The sequence below is a fragment of the Pteronotus mesoamericanus genome, unplaced genomic scaffold (genome assembly GCF_021234165.1).
Source record: "Pteronotus mesoamericanus isolate MK-2021 breed Mesoamerican mustached bat unplaced genomic scaffold, CSHL_Meso_final contig_94, whole genome shotgun sequence".
Classification (NCBI taxonomy): Eukaryota; Metazoa; Chordata; class Mammalia; order Chiroptera; family Mormoopidae; genus Pteronotus; species Pteronotus mesoamericanus.
In genome coordinates this window covers 29378094-29389788 of record NW_026555285.1, presented here as the reverse complement: position 1 = coordinate 29389788, position 11695 = coordinate 29378094, and the positions used below count along the sequence as shown (strand labels likewise).

The 11695-nt window shown below is 35.0% G+C and overlaps 1 non-coding gene across 1 annotated transcript; it reads right to left on the bottom strand.

Annotated features, from left to right (window-relative positions):
* Nucleotides 1–9707: 9707 nt before the first annotated feature.
* Nucleotides 9708–9869, bottom strand: LOC129081203 (U1 spliceosomal RNA). The gene has a single exon (XR_008530275.1). It is a non-coding gene; the product is annotated as a U1 spliceosomal RNA (small nuclear RNA).
* Nucleotides 9870–11695: the final 1826 nt, after the last annotated feature.

Here is an 11695-nt window from a genome sequence, read left to right as displayed (position 1 = left end):
CATTACGATTGTACCTTAGCAACCATGTGATTACTTTTCAATTTCCTAATTCTAAACACCTAGGAAACCTGGGTTTCTATAGAAATTATTTATCCACTTATGTACAATTTAACACAGCTGAGTTAATTTTTCTAAGAGATTCCAAATTTGATCATTGTCAAACTACAGTCATAACATTTCCTGTAAAAAATTCACACTTCCAGGATTCTACTCTTTGGCTAGAGTTATAACTTATATGACCAAATTTTTACAGTAGTACCTTTGTAAAGTTCAACCAGAGAGAGGTTTCTCAATTTTGATGTGCTTTCTAATCACCTGGAAACCTTGTTGAAGTGTGGATTCTGATTCAGTATTTCTGGGAAGGGGCCTGGGATTCTTCATTTATAAAAAGCTCCAGATAACACTGATGCTTGCTGATCCTCAGATCACATATTGAGGAGCAAGGAAATAATATATTTTGTTGAACTTTAGAAATTATAAATTATTTAAATTATTATTTTTGAATATTTTATTTATTTACTTTTAGAGAGAGGCAAGGGACAGAGAAAAAGAGGAAGAGAAACATCAGCTGGTTGTCTTTGTATGCCTCCAATGGGGGAATGGGGGACCCGGCACACCACCCAGACATGTGCCCTAACCAGGAATTGAACCAGAGACCTTTCAGTTTGTAGGCCGATACTCAATCCACTGAGCCACACCAGCCAGAGCTCATTTAAATTATTTTAATAATAGTTCCTATTTGATTTTGAAAATATACGAAAGCTTTACGTTTTTCTTATTCCAGTTGATCACAAAATAAGTTAATAGAGCAAAGGTACATGACTATATTAATTTGGAAACTGAGAAAAATTCAGATAAATGACAAGGTAGAAATCACGATAGGGTCACATTTCTTTATCACATCAGCTCTGAGATCAAGTCAATGACATCTTCCTCTTGGAATTTTTAGAACAGCATATATGATCAGTATAAAAGCTGCAGGCATAGTCTCTTCAGTGCAGGAACGCAAAAAAAGAAATACCTTTAGTAGAGGAAATGTTTACTTCACAATAAAAAAAATATGGAGTTATATAAGATTTTTTTTTTCTTTGGGCCCAAAATTTGAATGTAGAATGCTGGTTTTCATAGCATTAGTAATGGCCCATGCTGGCATCTGACTTCAAGAGTACTATAATACTAGCTAGTAAACTATTATTTCTACAAGGCTAAAAATATTTTGTATCATGACCTCTGAAAAACCAGGTAGAGCTGTAAGGTTTGATTTCAGTCTTTTGGACATTGAATAGTCTTCTCCCATGAAGCATTTCTGAGCTTGAATCAAGGCCCTCTTCTCAGAGTAGCTGGAGAGATCCATGTGAAGACCTGAAACTGACAAATTTTAAGAGTCTGCCAATCACAGATTCTTTTGCCGAGACTACAACATCCAGTTACATGCTTCAAATTCTTATTTTCTATAACCAAGTCTTCAGTGACTCAAAATGAAAATGTAAGCAAGATAATAAAAATAAACAGCTCGACCTTTGCATCTTCAAGCTGGAATAGCAGTAATGATTTTAGGTGCTGCTTGTTCCATAGCGTAATACTGGTGATGCCATCTCCCATTTGAAATAATGTTCTTGTGGAGTAGATACTCACAGGGGTGTCCAACCCACAGCCCATGGGCCACATGCAGCCCAGGATGGCTATGAATGCAGCCCAACACAAAATCGTATATTTACTTAAAATCATTTTTTGCTCATCAGTTCTCGTTAGTGTTTGTGTATTTTTGTGCGGCCCAAGACAAGTCTTCTTCCAGTGTGGCCCTGAGAGGCCAAAATGTTGGACACCATTGTGAGTGTAAAGCACATAGAGCTACAGTACCATGGAGTTAAATACTATGGATTATTCCTTAAGGGACCATGGCATCAATGGCAGAAAAGATAAGCAGAGAGAATCTTTGCTTTAGTTTCACAGTGAGAAAATCGTGTATTAGGCAAAAACTTCTATTGTACCTGAGTACACCCAAAGTAATCTTCGAAGTTTCTTTATATCAAAAAGGAAAGAGAAAGAGAAAAACTTCTACTTATCTGTATCTAAATCACATTTAAGTTTCAAAATTTTGATGAAAGTTGTTTTTAATATCCAGCTGATCAACTTTGTTTTCACAGTTCCCATCATTTTCCATTCTCAAACTTGATCTCCTGAAGAGGTCTGTATTTGCCTCTTCTCTTCCTTTAAGCTACATAGACATGTGACTATTCACCTTGTCAGTGCCTATTTAAGTCTTTTGATGGTTCACCATTACTTAATTAGATTCGAAATTCCACAGAATGGCATCACATTCCTGTCACTGTTTAGTCTGCAGTCTGCAATTACTTTTTCAGGCTCAGTTTCTAATATCTCACCCCCTCTTTCAACCCACATTATGAAGCAGACCCTGGCCCTTATCACAAGGGCAACAGAAGAGTGAGAGGTGGAGGCCATAACCTAAAGCGCACAACCATGACATCTGTCTCCTTCAAAGTCTCCATTCCTAGAAAAACAACTCTACTTTGTGGGTAAGAACTTTAATAACACCTCTTTTTAGGAAGTAAAATTTTTTGGAGGGGAGCCCATAACCTTAAATATTATTGGAGATTTGAAGCTGGAGATCATTACTCTCCTTGTAAAACTCCTACCAATATATTTACATCCTTTCATGTCCATCAAGAGCTCATGTGCTTCATACCATCAGATGTATATTACTTTCATGTTTATGACTAAAACAATTAGCACAGGATCCAGCATATAATGTTATTTTAATAATCTTTAATGCATAAATGAATATAATATTGTTTATCCTGGAAGATTGTATGTACAACAGTTGGGAATTAATCTGTGATTTTATTGCTGAAGGTTTGTCATAATAATATTGTGATATTATTGTTGAAGGTTTGTCAACAATATGTAGATTTCCTTAAGAGCTGTTGCCTTTAAGTACAGTAGATATTAGATATGTAGTGCCTTTGAAACATGAGACATTTTTAACTAAACCAACATTAAAGTAGCCAAAACTCTCATTAAGAAACAAATATTCCCTGACTTGACTGGGTTGCTCAGTTGGTTGCAGTATTGTCCTGTACATGAAAAGGTTGCAGGTTTGATTCTGGTCAGGGCACATACCTAGGTTACGGTTTTGATCTCCAGTCAGGGCACATACAGGAGGCAACTGATTGGTGCTTCTGTCTCAATTGATGTCTCTCTCTCTCTCCCCCTCCCGCCTTCCCCTTCCTTTTTCTCTAAAATCAATAAATATATCCTCATATGAGGATTAAAAAAAAGAAGAAATATTTCCAATAATGTACAAGTCCCTGGTTCAGTTGTCTTTGATGACATATTCCTCTCTTTCTATCCCTAAGAATAACCATTATCTTCATCAATGTCAAAAAAAATTATCTTGCATTTTACGTATGTGCTCCTAATGACATATTATTTGGTTTTTCCTTACTTTTGAATTTTATATAACCAGAATTATATCATATGAATATTTTGAGTTATGTATCTTTCATTCATTGTTACGTTTGTGAAATTTATCTCTGGTGATATTTGTAGCTGTAATTTATTCATTTTCATTACTATACTACACCAATGGATGGTGATATCCATTGGATGATATCCACTTTATATATTCAGTATACTCTATTAAGATCTCTGCTGCTATGAATTTTCTTAAACATATATTCTGTATTCATAAATTAAAATTTATCTAATATATTAAATCCTAATGATAGAACTGGTGGGTCATATAGCAGGTCTGTTTCATATTGAGTTAAGATCTATCTATTTTCTAAAGAAAGTTTCCAGTTTATGATTTATCCAGCAATATATGAAGGTTTCTGTTCATTGATGTCTTCTCTGATATTTGGTAATATGTAACTTAAAATTTTTAGTCTGGTGAGTGTAATATGGTATCTCATTCTAATTTTTATTTGTATCTTTCTGGTTATTACTGAATCTGTGCATATTTTCATGTTTACTGTTCATTTTGGTTTTCTCTTCTTTGATGTGCCTATTCAGATCTTTTGCCCAATTTTCTATTAAACTGTTCAAAATTTTCTTCCAGATGTTAGTTATTTCTGAAATTATGTGATATAAATATATTCACAGATTTTTGTGGTTTGACTTTTCAATTCCTTTAGGTATGTTGATGACCAGATGATCTCATTTTTAACATAATTCTACATATTGCTTTTCACAATGAATTTTTTAATCTACCCAGATGTGATTCTTTGGCTTGTAAGAGTTAGAAATATAATTTTCTTCCCCCTTACCCCAATATATTAGCACCGTTTATTGCAATGTCCATTGCACTTCCTCCACCTGACTTCCAATGGCATATCTGTCAAGTGAAAAGAATACATTTATGTAGGAATCTGTTTCTGGGTTCTCTATTTGAGTTTCTTTCATTGGTCTTCTTGCCTTATATGATAATTTAACTACAAAAGATAGAAGTGCCACATAAAACAGGAAACCACATGGAACAGTATTTTAGAATTAATTTGTGGTTTATTGTGATATAAGTATTGGGACTATTTATTTCTTAATACCAAAAGCACCACTTTATGGACTCATTGGGCAGAACTGTAGACATAAAGAGTACCGCTTACATAATTTGGAGTTCCTAGTGCAAAATGAAAATACAGGGTCCCTTGTTTAAAAACATGAGACATTTAAAGATGGCAGTAGCAGAGCATTAAACCAAGCGTGGGCACCTTCTGAGCATGGGGCCCTGTGCCATCTCACAGACACAGGTCCATGAGGTCAACCTGCAGGTAAAAATGTGATGAGATCACTTCCTTTTTATGTGAGAACTATAAAATTATGCAAAACTATGCTCAATATTTTTTTACAAAAAGTAGTTTTCCACTAGGAAAATAGATCATCTAAAAGAAATTACACAGCAGCATGGAATCAGATAGAATTTTTAACACTAAATTACATTTAATACTAGTCAATATACCTGTAATGACAAGGACCCCTATTACTGGAGGGAAAAATTGGTCTTTAATTTGGTCTGTTCTTATTTTTTATTCTCCAATTACAAGTTTGGTTATATTTATAACCTTTACTTTGGACACTAATTATTAAGCTAGGTTGTAGCATCTCAGCCATTTGTGTATGGAGTTTTTGTACCTACTTTTATTGATTCTCCTGCCTGGTGATTTTTGGTTAGGCTGTCAACTGCTGCTTGAGTACATAGGTGCACCTAAGCATTGCACTCTATTCTTAATTTGCTTTGGCTAATGTTATGTGAGTTAGGATGCTTATTAATTAACTGAGTTTTATGATAAACAAGAGTCAGAAGCTTCAAAGAAGTGCATGCATTTTAATAATAGGCCTATTGACTAATTTTTTTATCATTAACCGACCTTCTAATCTTATGTTTATATGTATTGCTCTGCTCAGACCATGCCTAACAAAGGACTGTCCTGATACATGTGGCACTGTAATGAGTAGTTAATTCTCAGTGTTTGGCTTATTTTCAGTTGGCAGACTTCTTATTCCTCTAGTATTTATTTCATTTCCCTTCTGCTGCCTGAATTTTTGGAGTCCCAGTGCCCAAATTGGTGCCAAATAACTCAGTTTAATTTTTTCATGTATATGTATAATTATAAGGAAAAAAGTTATTGTATATCTACTGTGTACTCACAAGTAAATAGATCTTTTATTCATATACAAATGTAAAAACAAGAAAAATATTACTATCTTATAGTACATAAAACCAAATCTCAGAGATCCATGTTTATACATCCACCAAAAACTAACAGTGGATGTGCAGATAGGAGGGGTTTGACAAGTATTTTTAAAATGAATGTTGCTGCATGCAGTTTGGCTTCAAAACACCACCTATTTTCACAACATAAAAAAGATGAGCAGAAATGGCAAAGTTAGTTGAACTCAGCTTTGGGATTATCTTTGGTTTTTACTTGATTATGATAACTTTTCTATTGCAGAGACAGTATCAAGAATGGATCTACTAAATAGTAAAATCTTAAAAAGTTTCAAAATTAGTCTCAGACTTATAGTCCACAATAAGAAAACAAGATAATCTAGGATATGCACCTATAAAGATGGCTAATATATTTGAATAAACAATCTGCTGTTATAAGGTGATTTTTTAACTGTAGAGCCTGTTAAATTCAGAAATGTCAGTTTTCCCATGCCACAGACTGCTGAATAAGATTGAATGGTTCCTGTAAGGATCAACTGATACTTAGAAAGCTCTATTTATATAGAAATGTTTCGAAAGAAAAAAATCTTAACTTCTTAGCTTTGTTATTGATGGTGTCTTTTATGAAGTGCTTGCTAGTAAGTTGCTCTCGTTTCTCCTGGCAGCAGAATCTCAGGAGTGCAGTTCTGATAAAGCTTAGACATGAAGTGGCTCCTCCAATTCACCTTTTAGGTAAACCCCAGGAGTGGTTCTAACTTCCGTCTCAGCCAGGGATGGTTTATTTGCAAGGCATAGAAACCCAACCAAAGCTAAACTAACTGAAGTAGGAAGAAATGCTCACAGAACTTACTTGAACGGAATTTAGCTAAGGGAACCACATGCCTAAGAGTGTGCACATGTGCTTGCAAGTGTGTGTGTGTGTACACACAAAGCTCTGGGTTTTGTTGACCTGTTCTTTGTATGTGTTGGCTTCAGGCTTATCACTCTGTAAAATACCTTGTCTTATTTGTCTGTATATGCATGTCTCGTGATGGCTACGTGTAGACCCTAACCCTACATATAACATTCCTTTTAGGTACCCATAGTTTAATGATTCCATCAATGTATCCCCATTCTAATTCTGGGAGAGAGTATCTGATTGGCCCAAGTAGAATCAGGTGTCTATTCCCACCAATCGTTTCTGAGCTGGAAGATGGGTTTCTACGATATATAGGAATGTATCACCAAGCTATAGATGCTATCTATATTGAGATCATTGGGCCAAAGTGTTGATGGCTAAAGTTAACATGGACATCAATATAGCATGCCAGTTGTAATGAATTCTGTCTAACATAATTAGGCAAACAAAAATAGCTTTAGAAGCATTTCTACCATAATCAGCCTGATTCTCCACTGTTTCCTGAGCCACAAAGTGAAGGAAGCAAAGCATCTTCTTTGGGTACTAAAAAATTATAAATAAAAACTACATAGTTCTATATCAAGCAAAATAATGTTTATATATTATATAATTGAAGATCAATATCCTTGCTGGCTATACTATTATATCTAAGAAAGGACAGGTATGTTAGTTATCTACTCCTGTTTAACAAATTGCACCTAAACTTAACAGCTTACAACAGCAATTTTTTCAGTTGTCGGTGGGTGAGGAATCCCAGAGCAGCTTAGCTGGCTATCTCTGATTCAGGGCCTCTAATAAGGACATAGTCAAAGGATTGGCCAGGGCTGCAGCCATCTCAAGGCTGAAGTGGGAGAGGATCCATTTCTAAGCTCACCTATATATCTATTGGCAGGTCTCTGACCTCATTAGGTGCTGGCCAGAGACATTGGTTCTTTGCCACACAGGACTCTCCAGTGTGGTTTTATCACAAATTTTGGACAGTCAACTGTTTACATTATTAGGACAATAATTATTTTTCAAAACTGAGTCAACCAATATACTACGGTAGTTTATTTTTTTGTCCCCCCCCCTTTTTAGTGTCATGAAATTTTTACTATTTTTTCTAAATGTGCAACAGATCTCTCTAACAATTAAAAGTATTTTTCCAGGTGCCCAAATATATTTTTTAAAACCTATCAATTTCTTTTTCTCTGTCTTTGGAGATTTCCTTTGCACTGTGTCCTGCCATCTGATTCCACTGTGTACTGTTGCTCCTACACCTGATACTCCTCTTTGGATTTCTCTGGAATGGAATGACCTTCCATTTCCTGGATCCCCAATTTTCGTCTTTACTAGCTCCTCATTTTTTTGAAGAACATTTTTTAATAGTTTCCTAAGAAATACTACATGATCTTCAATGTTCTTACCTTCACAGTTAACATGAGCTGGATATGGAATCCTAGGTTAAAAATATTCTTTTGCACAGAAAGAACTTTTTTTTTACTCTGCTTCTACTGTATTTTTTTGTTTATTCTATTACAGTTGTCCCAATGTTTTTCCCTTTTGCCCCCCTCTACTCAGCCCACCCTTCTAGCCCATAGTCAATACCCTCTCAATTGTCCATGTCCATGAGCCATTTCAAAGGTAATATTCTACTAGCTTCTAAATTTCAGGGTTGCTGTTGAAAAGCCTGAAGCCATTATCATTTTAACTCTTTTTTATGACTTCTTTTATTCTCAGTGATTATTTTAGGTTGTCCTCATTCCTGACGGGAATATGTTTTAATCTGCTGGGCACTCACCAAACCTTCTTAATCAGAAAACCTGTTCTTCACTTCTGAAAAGTATGTCTGTTTCTGTATTTGTATTGTTATGGTTCTCTAGTTTTCAAATTTTGTCACACTTACTATTTAAACAGTGAACCTTCTGACTTAATCTTTAATTATTAATATTTACCCCCAAATTTTACATTAAGTAAACATTTTTTAACTTTCCTTGAGAATTTATCAATTTCATCATCCAAATCGTGTACTGAATTCTTTATAGTATTTCTTATTTTAAAAATGTTTCTTAAGTCCTTTCTTGTCTCATGCTTGTTTTCTTTTGTTTATGGGTGCAATTTGTTCTCTTGTCTCTCTGAAGATATGAACCATTTCATTTTAAAGTTTTTTACCTGACCCAAAATTTTCCCATTGTCCCTGATTCTTCATGATCCCCCTGTCTTCTTTTAGCTGGGTTATTTGTTTTGGCCTTTTTCTTTCCTGTTGGAGGATTTCCTCAAATACTTGAGAATCCTTTAACCTGGCTATTCATCCTTATGTAAGAATGATTTTTGACACCCTGACAGATGTGCAGTGTTGTGGGTGGGAGATGAGGGTCCAGCAGACATTGACATTGGGGGGTGCACGCATTTCATAAGCTCGGGCTGGGGAAAGGACAAACAAGTTAGAGACCGTTTTGGTCTGGCTAGTGACATTCGAGACTTAAATAAACGAAGAGTGAGAAAGGTTACACAGTAGAGTATCTAGGTTTTTACTGACTATGTCTTTCTCAATGCACAGGTCACCCTAGATCTTTATGGCAGATTCCCTACGTCTGATGACATTTCTATGCTAAAAGCTTTAATTCCCAGTATTTCATGGTTCGGGGTGTGGTGGGTATGGGCTTGTGCTTGACTACAAGGTGGAGCAGGGCTCCCCTCAATACGATTCCTCCACAAGCTCCTCTGTGTTCCAAATTCCCCACAGAATCCTGGACTGAGAAATGAGAAATCTCAGGAGTTCTTAGAAAGTCCCCAAATCATAAGCTAATCTGTATTTTTCATGGTTTATTTCAGTGTTTTCATACAATAATGTCATCATGATAATAAAAGTAAATCATTTTTCTGTGATAGAGGCAAATTTGCAGAAGTTTAGGATAAAAATAGTAATAAAAACATAGTTTATGATTATTATGAACTAATGTTATAACGAGATTATATATTTTAATAACATAAAAATGATCTCTATTTGATATATTACAGTTATTTGGTAATAGAAAACAGTAAAAGGGAAATATGGAATAAAAATAAACGCTAAATAAATGCCAAGATATTGAAAGATAATACTACAATATGTTAAATATATATATATATTTTACTTTCAGGGGAGAGCACAAACACAGTCCCCACTACCACAAACTACGCAGTTGAGTTTCCCACGTTTGGAGAAGTCACAGGGCTCAGTGCATCCGGAGAGCGATGGGTGAGCCTCGCCCTGGGAAAGCCACCTTCGTGATCATTGCATCTCCCCTGCCAGGTAAGTATGTGTAAAAAATTTTAAAGTTGTTTTTCTTAATGAAAGTTTAAAACACACAAAGCATGTGTTCAATAACCTGTTCAGCTCTGCTCAATTACCTTGATTTTTATTTCATAACCAATATTCCATCTTGTAGAAAAATTCCTTTCATTTTGTGGCAGTTGTTGGTAGAGTGAGTCAAAAAAAAATGTGCAATGATGAAAATATTTCACTCATTTGCCCCACATTTGTTTTTGCCGTTGAAATCTCTTGCCTTTGCTGATTCAGATTTAGATCAGTTACTAATTCTGTTTTAGTATTCTACAACATTCTTATCTTCTTCTCCTTGCATTTCTCTGTGAAAGTGTTTACAAACCCCAGTAGCCTATGGAGTATTTCCAAACATTCAAAAAGGCCAGCTGACTTTATTGGGTAGAATTGTAGTAACATAACATTCTGATATCCTAAAACAATTAACAGCACTACACAGAATTATGAGTGGAAATTGCCAATTTAAGAACATATTTTGCTTCCAGAACTTGTTATTTCTTGGAACCACTCTCTAAGGATTTGTATAAAGTATACTATGCATATAAATGTATTAATATTTATTTTATTTGCAATAATCATGCACTCTTAGCAGCAGATGGGGCACAAATGCTTATAACACAGCAACAGCAACTAGTTAGATCTTAACTGTTTCCCTACTCTCTGCTCATGTCCTGTTTCTGGAAATGCCAATCTTATTCTTTGACTTTGCACATCAGTGATTTTTGCTCTTGCTTCCAACTTGAGCAAGTTAGTCTATTTCTTCAAACTACTAACATCTCTATGGTGACTATTAAGGTTGAATTCTTGCAGGGAAATTGCAATTCTTTTTCTTGTTTTCCCAATTGATTTTTCTCTGGGTTCAGAAAAACACACATTTTCCAGAAAATGCTGGAAAGAATTTACCTTGTGGAAACACTACTCTATGCATAACTATTTTTTCTGTCTGGGCTACCTCCAGTCATTGAGGTCCTCAGAATCCCACAGAGTAACCTAGCTCATCCATAACCCTCTCTACAGATAATTAGGTTTAAACTTTCTCTGTTCTTCTAAATTGGTTATTTTCCTTTGCAGATGCTTCTCATTTCCCCACATTTCATTGAATCGCTCATCTGCTCTTTTTTCTTTTCTAGTTATTTCTGTTCTTGTGGATTAATATCTTTACACTAATAACAGTGATATTTGGGAGCTTGAAAGGAGATAAATGACAAACAAAAATCTGTCATTTTTACTCATGCCCTTCCTTACCCTTGGTGGCTAACTTGCCTAACCACAACTGATAAGGGAAAACTTTATGTATGCACAACTCTACCCTATTCCTAACAATTCAACTTAAAGGACACATAATGGATTCTAGACTCAAGCTGTGTCTGTCAGATTCTTTCATCTAAATATTTAAAACTGGTATTAGGTAAAAAATATTGGGCAATGGTAATCACCAAGTAGAAATAACTGAATCCACTTTTTTCATTTTTTTATTCATTTCCTAGTTAATGAGCACTTATTAGGTACCTAGTTTTGTGTAAATATTATGTTATGAAGTAAGTAATTCATAGTCTCTGCCATGCAGGAATCCACAGTCTAGTCTAGGGCAGCAACTTTCAACCTCTTTCATCTCATGGCACACATAAACTAATTACTAAATTCTGTGCCACACGAAAAAATTTATATTTCTGCTGATCTGACAAAAAATAGCTATAATTTTGATTCAATCACACTAGAAAGCTATTGTTGTGTTGACTGTTGCCATTATTTTATTTTTCAGTCTGCAGGAAAAGTGATAATTTTCCTTGACTAAACAGTCAGG